We start from the raw sequence: 10,059 nt of genomic DNA, 5'->3' as shown, positions 1-10,059 counted from the left end.
CCTGGGCTGGGACTGGTCCCGCCGGCGCAGGGTAGCAGGAAACTCTCTGCGCACTCACCGGACCTGGGCTAGGACTCTACAAAGGCATATTAAAGGTGGTCTTGTTGCTGAGAGTAATATTAATTGAACAACACAATCACCTGGTGGAAACATCAACACCCATAGGATCTGAGCTATTTTATAGTTGGTATCAATTACTCCAGGCATTGCAGCTTTGACTCATAAATATAAACTACATTTGCCCATGACTAAACCAACGGTGCTTTTAGGCAGTGGCCCCCGAATTGCAGCGGGTGTCCCGCGTCTTCTCTCCCCTGCGGAGGGCTACTCCTTGGGCCCAGGAAGCTCTAACCCCGTGCATCCCGGAGTCCCACAGGTGAGGCGTGCAGCGTCTCTCCAGAAAGCCAGCTCGGTCTGAAGGTTTGCAGGGATGAACTGGGCAGAGGTTCTGATTCCTGGCACAGGTTGCTCCTGTTATATGGGGAGCCCAGAGCTGGGCCTGGCTCTCATTAACCAAAAGAGGGGCGCCACCCTTATGATATTGGGAATGACACTGTCTTGCCCAGTGGTTTTCCTCCTCACAGTGCAGATTCCGAGCAAGAGCTGGCTCTGTGTTCTCCCAGGAGGATGACTGCATCCCTCCCCAGGGGGTAGGAGTTTCCCCTTCAACCCAGAGCAGCACATTGTTTTTCAGAGGCGTCCCATTTATATTTACAGTAGTACCTTTCATCTCTTCCATGAGGCTTCACACAGTTTGTGCTGGCAGTGAGCTCTTGTAGGATTCACTGCCTATATCCTGACAGTCTTTTAAATAATTTGCTTAATTGCTCACTGGCCCTGCTTGGTCTCAAGGATTGTTTAAAATCTTATTTCAAAAGGAAGCTGAAAAAAATAGATATCGGTAAAATATGAGACTAGCATCCTGTCTGCAGGAACAGTACCCCACACTCTTTGCTGTAACAGGCTAATTTGCTCATAGCTTCCTTAGGACAAGTTAACTGCCTTGGAAGGTCTCGCAAGCTTCTGTCCCAGTAATGTTTCTTCAGGGAGGTTTGCTCCATTTCCAGGTCTCTTCCAAGCAGCTGGCTCAGCCACAAGCTTCTGTGATTCAGTGCTGAAAGGAAGATGAAGGTCAGCTGACAATAATGGGTGGGCAGCCCTCGTCCTCCTGCGTATCCAGATGTAAAAGCTCCCGAAACTGAACCCACAGGTCCCTGGGTGAGCAGTCTCTGAATTGTATTTTCACTGTGCTCTGCTTCAACTGCTTAGACATTTTCTATTCAGTCACTAGAGCTCACGTATCATCTGCTGTCGATTACTAGGGTCAAGTCTGGGTCTAACAGGGAAGTGGCAGGCCCAGCAATAGCTCCTGCCATAGTAGTCTCCTGTGTGGGCTGTTGGTGCTTAGACAGCCGGGCGCTGCAAGCTTCATGTTGAGGTAATGCGAGGGGCAGGCCAAGGGGTCACTTTTCTTTCTGCTCAGCCTCCAGGTCCTGCTCTGGTAAGGAAGGAGCTGTGGCTGTCACACTAAGCACTTCTGCATGGGGAGCAGGAGTGCCAGATGGACTTGTACATAGTGGACTCAAAACTGATCTTACTGAGCCCCGTGGAGAAACACTTCTGGAGAGATTTGTTCAGCTTGAAAGCCTGAGCATTCTCCAAGGTTTCCCTCACCTAATGCACCTGGGGAGGCCATGGCTCATGTTTAATGTTTTCCTGTGACTTCCTTGACAGTTGTGGATGTTGTCCAGAGCACTGGCCTTATTTAATAATGTACACAATAATGCATGAAATTTTATTGATCTGCTGACAAATTCTGCCCCTTTAACCTGTATTAAGAAAACTTTCCCAGGTGCCACGTGCTTACTTTCACTTTCCCTCAGGCATCAGTAACTTTGTCCCAGAGTCCCTCCTCATCACATGTCCCCTGTCCCACTCTTGTGGGCCTTCCCCTTTGGCCTGTAGTCCATGCGACAGGTGAAGGGGGAACCTGTATTTTCTTCCCTGGGATCACACTTGTGTCCACGGCCCTCTTTCCAATGGGCAGAGCATCCTTAGCAGATGTCATGCTGCCCCAAGAGAGTCACAGTTCTGCTCACTTCTGGCCATGACTCAGGGTAGCCTTCTTCCATGTACCTCAGCATTCTCTGGGCAAGACACACCCAGGTCAGACTCCCAGAGCCCAATTTCCACATTGTGCTCCCAGACAAGTAGTACTATGCACTATGATATCAACTCAGAAAAGCTCGTGGTTGTATAGATTTCTTATTTGCTGCTGCAGCAAATGACCACCAACTCAAAGGTGGTACTATTTTTTTCTTTTACTTTATAAGACATCATACAAACACGATGTCTTACAATTTGTGAGGTCACATGTCCAATCAGTGTCCTTGGGTAAAGTCACAGGAGTGGAGAGATGTCCTTCCACTTCATCTTCATCCAGAGCTGGAAGTGTGATGTCAGTTGAGCCTGACACATTGGCCTATTATGCCAGGGATGTTGGAAACACCCCCTTTTGGTTAGAGTAAGGTGACTCTGCCTCATGTTATGTCCCATTCCCACTATTGTCTCCCTGTGAGTGATCCAGTGTGATGCTCACCCACACCCACGCTCTCCAGCCTCGCTGTGTAACCAGCTGTGCTGAAGTGAAGCCACACGGGGAGCCTCCTCGGGCCCTTTCCAACCTGAGGCATGTGTCAGGGTCTCCCTGGCAAGAGGAGGGGAAGGGAGGTTTAAACAATCTTTGTAAATGGTGGCAAATTCTGCATTAGTGTGATAAATTATTATTTTTATTCTGCATGATTTATGAAAGACTTTTGTGTGGCTATCCATAGGACAAGTTCTACGACTAGTATAAATAGGTCCCATTATATCTATGTACTTTTAAATTTGAAGTTACTCCTGCCTTTCAAATGAGAAAGAAAACCAGAAAATCCCTTGAGTACTGTCATGATGTCCAGTCTATTATTTTGATCTCTGAAAATTATTCTACTATTTTGAGGGGTGGCTTTAAGTTGAACACAGAGAGCATTTATTTTTGTCCCCAGCCCATTTTGGTTGATTTTCCTACAGGCTCTTGCCGAGTTGCTCAGGCAGCCCTCAAGGTTTGGATCCTCCAACCTTAACCTCACAAGAACATGGGATGACAAGCCAGGGCTGTTGTATCTGACTGCAGGGCTATTTTGAGGGACTCAAATCTTGCTTGGTGTGAGATTTCTGTAGGCGACCTTCCTACTTCATAGTTTCTTTGTCAAGCTTTAGTATAATTTTAATTTTTGGTTTGATCAAGCATGTGTTTTAATTTTGTTAAGACTTGATGAAGTATGTTGGGCTGTATATTCTTTTTCTATTGCCAAAAATTGTCCTTGGAAGTTTGTGATATATTGTATTTCTTGAACGTGAAGGAAATCACTAGCAAAGGTTACTGAGCTAGATTTTGCATGGGAAGTGTTTTAATTAGAGGTCAAAGTCCTCAACACACAGGAGATAGATCAGAGTTTCTGCTCTCTTTATCTCCACTCAGTAAATTGTGTCTGTGGCATTTCATCCGTGTCATCTACATCTTGCCACATGTGGCATGAGGCTCTTCCTAACACCCTGCTCTCGTGGCTGAGGAACCCTCGAGGGATCCGTCTTCATGCCTGCTGTTTTCTGCTGTTGAAATGTGTGTCAGCTCTTTTTAAGTCCTAGTACTAGTTTTCTGTTCCCTGGTTTTTTGGAGTGTTCTCTAATACGTTCTTCCGTGGCCCTCCGTTTTCTCACTTCCTGTCTGGGCTGTGCCAGGCCGTCCTTAACGTGGCACCCATTTCACCCATCGTGTCTCACGGGTCCATTATTGATGCAAGCAGTGATTACGTATTATTTATTTCTATTTTATAGACAGTACAAAATAGTATTAAAGCAGAAAAATGACAAACGATACAGAATTTTACTAAACAGTAATGCACGTTTCTCTGTGTTTGTTGTACTGCATCACATTGTCCTCAAATTAGTTGTTCATATTACCAGATATACGCATGCAAATCTGGAAGAAGAAACAAAAAAGAGAAAAATATATGAGAAAGTAAGAAGAGTGAACAAAGGAAAGGAATTGAAAAAAGGAGATAAAACAAATCAAGGATTAGCTGCTCATTTCCATAAAACATCAGCCATCCCCACTACAGGGGTCCAAACCCTCCTGCTTGCATACACAGGCACATGTCCTTCTCCCACGCCCTCTCTGGCCCTTCTCCTCATCTCAGTAATTCCTTCCTTTTGAACAGTTTCATTCCCTGTTCTCAGTCTCTACTGCACCCTTCAGATTTATCTCAGTGATTCCTGGAGACTCTTGGAGTTTATTTCCAACACACAGAGCTGTGAGCTCTCTCGGACTATAGGGTCAGGAGTGTCTTGGAAGGTCCCAGAACCTAGAGAGTCTCTGTTAGGTGCCCCTGGCTGAGGTGTCACTTACTGTCCTTTGTGATGGCTCCTGGGCAAGCGGACGCCAGGGTAGCGTACACACTGGGCTCCGCTGGGAGGGCCCTGTCCTGGGAGGAAGCAGGAGCAGCCGTCCCCTGTCTCAGTGTCCAGCTGCCCAGCTCAGCATAGGTCACGTTCTGGGGACCCTCAGGAGCAGCAGCCTGCAGTGAGAAGGGAAAGAGGAGGTTTGTGCTTGGCACCACAGTGGTCCGGGGCCCTGAGGAGTGCAGAACCCACCTGAACATCCATCAACTTGTCCTCCCCTGCCTGCCCCTCCTTGCGTTCCAGGAGGTGCCCCAACAGGGCTGAAGGAGGGGAGGCCCCTGCCCTCCTGGGTGCTGGGTGCTTCACGTGGGCATACACCACTCCCTGGGGGTCCTCATCAGGAGGGCTCTGTGGCAGAGAGACAGAGACAGAGGGGGTCTCCTTGGTGCCATGCTGGTCCCCCTCACATCCTGACACCTGGATCCTCATCCCAAGGCTGCAGCTACAGGGCCATCGTCCTGGAGGAGCTGGTCCCTGACTCAGGGCCTCTGCTCCTGCCCTGTGCCCTGCCAGCAGTGCTGTGCATTAGACGTCAGCGTAGCTCTCCCCAGGCAGGCTTCTGCTCAGCGCTCCCCTTCCCAGAGTCCTCCCTGTGATTCTCACTGGGCCTACAGGGATAGTTAGACAGAGGAAGAGGGCCAGGAAAGGGTCACAGGGAGGGGACCTCGAGGTCACAGGAAAGAGCAGAGGGTGGGGTCTCAGCTGGCAGAAGTTGGGGTGTCCAGAACGAAGGGCTGAGCTGTGAGGTCCCTGAGAGCTGAGTGGAGCAGGACAGAGCAGCGTCCCTGGGGCTGAACTGGGAGACAGGAAGTCCCTGTGCCCTGGATGGGGCAGGGTCTCACCTGAGCATCCAGCTGCACCCTGTCCTCAGGCTCTGTGTCCTTCACTGTGACATCTGCAGGGACAGAAGAGAGGTCACCTCTGGCCACAGACCTTTGTTCTACCAGCCCCCAGGTAAGTCTTGTCCATCAAGAGCACAGCGAAGCAGCTGGGTGATGGCCCTGGGTTCAGTGCAGGGGTCAATCTGACTTGCCCTGAGCCCCAGCCTTCCCGAACCCTGTCATGCTGAGACCTCAGGGCATCTCCCACTTTGGGCCACTAAGACCACTCGGGAATCTCCTACAGGGCAGGACATGTGTTCTGCTTGGAACTTTGGTCCTGGGCTCTGCACAGGAGACTCTATGCAGACTCTTGCCCTCGGACAGGTTTCCCTGGGGCCTCAGCATCAACCCCTTTCTGATGCTCCAGCCCCACCCTCCTGCTAACCTGTCTTCCTGCTTCTTCTCCGGTGCCAGTATAGAAAGAGGAGGAGGAGGAGCAGCAGCAGCAGCAAGGTTGAGGACATGGAGACCCACGTCACAACGTTATTGCTCCCTAGTGCGCTTTGGCCTTGAGTGCTGCCTTAAAGAGAAACACGGCCACTTCCTGAGCAGCTCTTTTCCAGGCCCATGTGGGGACTTTGCACCCCTGCCTCACTCTGTCCCAGTCCTGTACTCAAGATCAGTTACCCCCTCATGTGGGTTATCAAGGAAGAGAGGGAGAAGGAGACAGGGGAGCTGCCAGCCCAGGGGACCAAGGGGAATCCTGCACAGGGATGAACCTGGGGAGCTGGACCTCCAGTTCTGCTCTCTCCAGCAGAGCTCAGTCCCCCCAGCTGGAGGGGAGGAGCCTGCACACCCAGCCATGGCTCTGAACGCTCAAGCACTGGGACTGTCATTGCACAGCTCAACGGGAGCCCTGCAGCGTGGGCTCCTGGAGGCTCCCTGGAGGCCGCCTCTCCAGGGCTCACAGCAAGCTCAGCACCAGAGGAACTTAAAGGTTGAGGTGAAGCCTCCCCTTTACACCTGGAGACACGGAGGCCCAACCAGGAGAGGGGCTGGTCTGAGTCCACATCTCCAGAGGAGGCTGAGCCAGCCCCACACCCAGCTCAGCCCCTATCATGACCCCTCCCAGCAGCACCCTCACTCACCACCCTCGGGTCCAGACTCTGGCAGGAGGGGTGGATCCTCAGGGGCTCCTAGGGGGAGTGGGCAGGTGAGGAGCTGGGCTCCCTGCTCCCCAGGTCAGATTCTGCTCCTCCCCAGGCTACACACCATCTCCCTCAGCTTTGACACAGCCCATGCAGCCTGGATTCCGTGCCCTGGGGATCTCAGTTCCCTTTTTACTTCCCTCTCCCTTGGCCAACTGAGAAGCTGAGATTGGAATCAGCCCTGAGATGGGATGAGTGTCTCCAGGCAGCCAGGACACAGGACAGAGGGACAGAGCTCAGGCCTCTTCTCCTGTGTGGCTGTGCATTGAGGGTTGGACATGTGGTCACCCTGGGGATGAGGACCTGAGAGGGTGTGGGGCTGGGCTGCACCAGGCTGGACTCTGCCCTCACCTCTCCCTGTGCTGGGGCCTCTGCCACGAAGGCACATTCAAGACAGGAAGCATGGGTGATGACCACAGGCCCAGGGAGAGTCCACCTCTACCTGGTTCTCCCAGTGCCCTCACATACACCCAGCCCACAGCAGCCCTGAGAGGATTCATAGGGACCCTGAGCTCAGTCATGCATGGGTGAGAAACAACACACCTGACACTGTGAGCTCCAGGGTCAGCAGGTGTGGAGAGGAGTTCTGAGAGCCATAGCATCTGTAGGTACCTCCAAGGGCTGAGCTCACAGCTCCCATGGAGAATTCTGCCTGGGACTGCTGACCTTGGGACACTGATCTCAGACACAAGGGAGGATCAGCTGCCCCCCGCCCTTGAACAAAGGGAAAGTGTCCATCGGGCTCTGTGACTGACACAGCAGGGTCACATTCTCTCCTAAGGACACTGTGGGCTCTAGCTGCACTGAGAGGGAGGGTGTGGTAGGGAGTTGTCCTGGAGAGGAGAGGGTGATGAGAAGTGGTCCCAAAGTATTCTGAGGTGATGCCTGAGCAGGTCTGTCTCTGAGGACACTCAGTCTCTGTCTCTGTCTCTGCTGGCTTTGCCTCTCCTGTCCTCCCATCTCTCTGTCTCTTTCCCTGCCTGATACCCCACACTCACACTGATAATTGCCTCTTTGGCTCCTTCAGCAAGGTTTTTGAAGAGTCTGGGTCCCAGAGAGACCTTGAGTTGCCCACCTGGGATCAGGATGTTCAGGTGGTCACTGGGGGCAGGACACTTGGAGAGGCTCTGTCCACCATGGCATCAGTAGCACCCCCCAGGGAGATCTCCCAAGAAACAGAGAAATCCGTGTGGAAGAGCCAAGGATGGGCCTACCAGCCAGGGGCCTGTTGGAGGTTACATGCCCCTCTTTGGACAGAGCGAATCTGTCATGGCTGAGGTCAGAGTCACATTCAGTGGTCATGCTCTGTCCAGGGGGCAGGATAGGGCCTTATTGTGTCAGGAGGGAGGGCTTCCTGGACAGCCTTGGAGGGAAGAGGCGCTGGGCTGAGGGGCTGGTCCCTGACCTCCTGTCATGCACTGTGGGTCTCCCAGACTGTCACACTGAAGTTTGTGGCTCTGTTGATGTCCTGAACTAACTTCCTCTAAGGGATTCTCTGTACTAGCGCCTGTCAGTTAGACATTCCACCATGAGTGGGTCAAAGAAAGAACTTGCTCACCTGAGGGCAGGAGCTCCAGGGCAGCACTGGGCTCTGACCACACGTGGGGAGTTTTCTGGTGATAGCCATAGCACTTGAATATCCACCTCCGCCTGAGGGTCACAGGGCCCACAGGGAACAGGGCCCGGAAGTGCCCTCTGGAGTCTTGCTGTGATTGCAGTGTCCTGGAGAGCTTATCCCCTGCTTCCTCAGTCAGAATGAACCTGTCAAATGCCTCCTGTGACCCACACTGGAGGGTGACGTTGCCTCCTGAGGTCAACACAAGACCAGCCAAGGCTGAGAGGCTGGGTTTGCTATGAAAACCTGGGAGAGAAGGAGGCAGTGTGAGAAATGGACTCACACCTCCTACAACTTCCCCAGAGCTGGGAGAGGGGACCATCCTCAAAAGCAGACCCATTCATGAGGGTAAAGTCTTACACTGGGACCCTGAGAGGCCTCTCACCTGTCACCACCAGCTCCAGGGTCTCACTGGGCTGTGACCAGCCAGCAGGGGTGTGATAGTAACAGCGATACATCCCTGCATCTTCTTCTCTCATGGATGGGATGGAGAAGTTGGCTTTGCTCTTGGGCTCAGGAGAGGTCTGTGTGTCTGAGAATGCCAGGCTGCGCTCTCTGTACAGACGGTATTCCTGGGCCTCCAGGGTCCCCTCACACCACAGGGTCACAGGACTCCACCATGGTATCACAGAGCCTGGCTCAGCCCAGAGCCTGGGTTTAGGGAGAGTCCCTGCAGGGAAATCACAGCTGGGTCCCAGGGCCTCCTCCTCCCTCAGAACCCAGCTCTCAGCCCCAGGACACTTTAGACCTCAAAACACCAGCCCCCACCTGTTGTGGGTCATCCCCACCTCCCAGGAAGGCACCTTGTCCCAGGACGAAGAGGGACTGAGGATAGCTTGGAACACACTCACCTGCCTGCACTCCTGTCCTGCTGCCCAGGCTCAGCCCTGGAAGAGAGTTCCCTGTGAGAGCTTCTCCCTGGGGCCCAAGCAGGTCCTGGCCTCCCTGGAGCCTCCTGAACCCTGCGTCTCCTATGGGCCAGAGTCTGGCTGTGGGGCTCCAGTCTGTGGGTCCTGCTGCCCGCAGTCAGTACTTACCGATAAACAGCAAAAGTGTCATGGGTGTGCTGGTCGTGGTGTCTCCAGGTGAGACTGTGAACATAGGTGACACCAGCGGGCCTGACACACGGAGCTGTGCAGCAGGGGGTTGGTTTCTGCCCTCATAGGGTGGTCACAGCAGGAGGCCCACAGGAAGCGGAGCTGACTTCCGCAGTCACCAGGGTAATTCATCCCAGGGCAGACCTGGCTGGGCTCCAGGCCACGGTGAAGCTCCTTCCTCCCGAGTGCTCCTGACCGGTCCTCACTCAGTGATGCCAGGACACAGTGGCCAGTCGACCCGGGGCCCTCCCGAGCTGCCCCTTGCAAGGCACAGTTACCCTGTGCTGGGCCCGCTTGCCCCAGCTCCCACGGATCTCATCCCTCCTTCAGCCTGTCCAGCTGCACGCCATGGTCCTCCTCATCGTAGCTGTCCTGCCCCAGCCCTGGAGATGCTCCAGGGAGGACTCAAGCTGCCATTTTTTCTGGACTAGTGCAGGGATGCACTGAGCCCGGACTGTAGAAACCTTCATCAAGGTCAGGAGTAGGGAGGAGAGACGCCCGCAGCACTGAGCAGCACTCAGGGCGTTAGGGAACCTGCAGAGGTGAGGAGCGAGTAGGGCAGGGATTCTCTGGGGAGGAGGAGGTCAGCTGTACTAGTAGAATTGAAAACCGCGTCTTGCGATTGTGCACGGGCTCTGTTTTGCATTTTTCTAGTGTCTTGGAGTCCCTTGATCAATTGTTTAATTGAACTCTTTCATATTTTGATTTTCATACAATTTAAGACATAAATTTCTTTTTTTTTTAACATAAAAGCAATTTGTTTTTATTGAATGGAACAAATGTCTGTCTCTTTCTTAAGGATTTTGTTGTTATTC

At 52.9% G+C, this 10,059-nt stretch overlaps 1 pseudogene; it reads right to left on the bottom strand.

Moving 5' to 3' along the window:
• Positions 1–3,990: 3,990 nt before the first annotated feature.
• LOC101585603 lies at positions 3,991–9,262 on the bottom strand (annotated as a pseudogene).
• Positions 9,263–10,059: the final 797 nt, after the last annotated feature.

Source organism: Octodon degus, unplaced genomic scaffold (assembly GCF_000260255.1).
Source record: "Octodon degus isolate 3935 unplaced genomic scaffold, OctDeg1.0 scaffold01134, whole genome shotgun sequence".
Classification (NCBI taxonomy): Eukaryota; Metazoa; Chordata; class Mammalia; order Rodentia; family Octodontidae; genus Octodon; species Octodon degus.
This window is presented reverse-complemented; position numbering and strand designations above follow the sequence as displayed.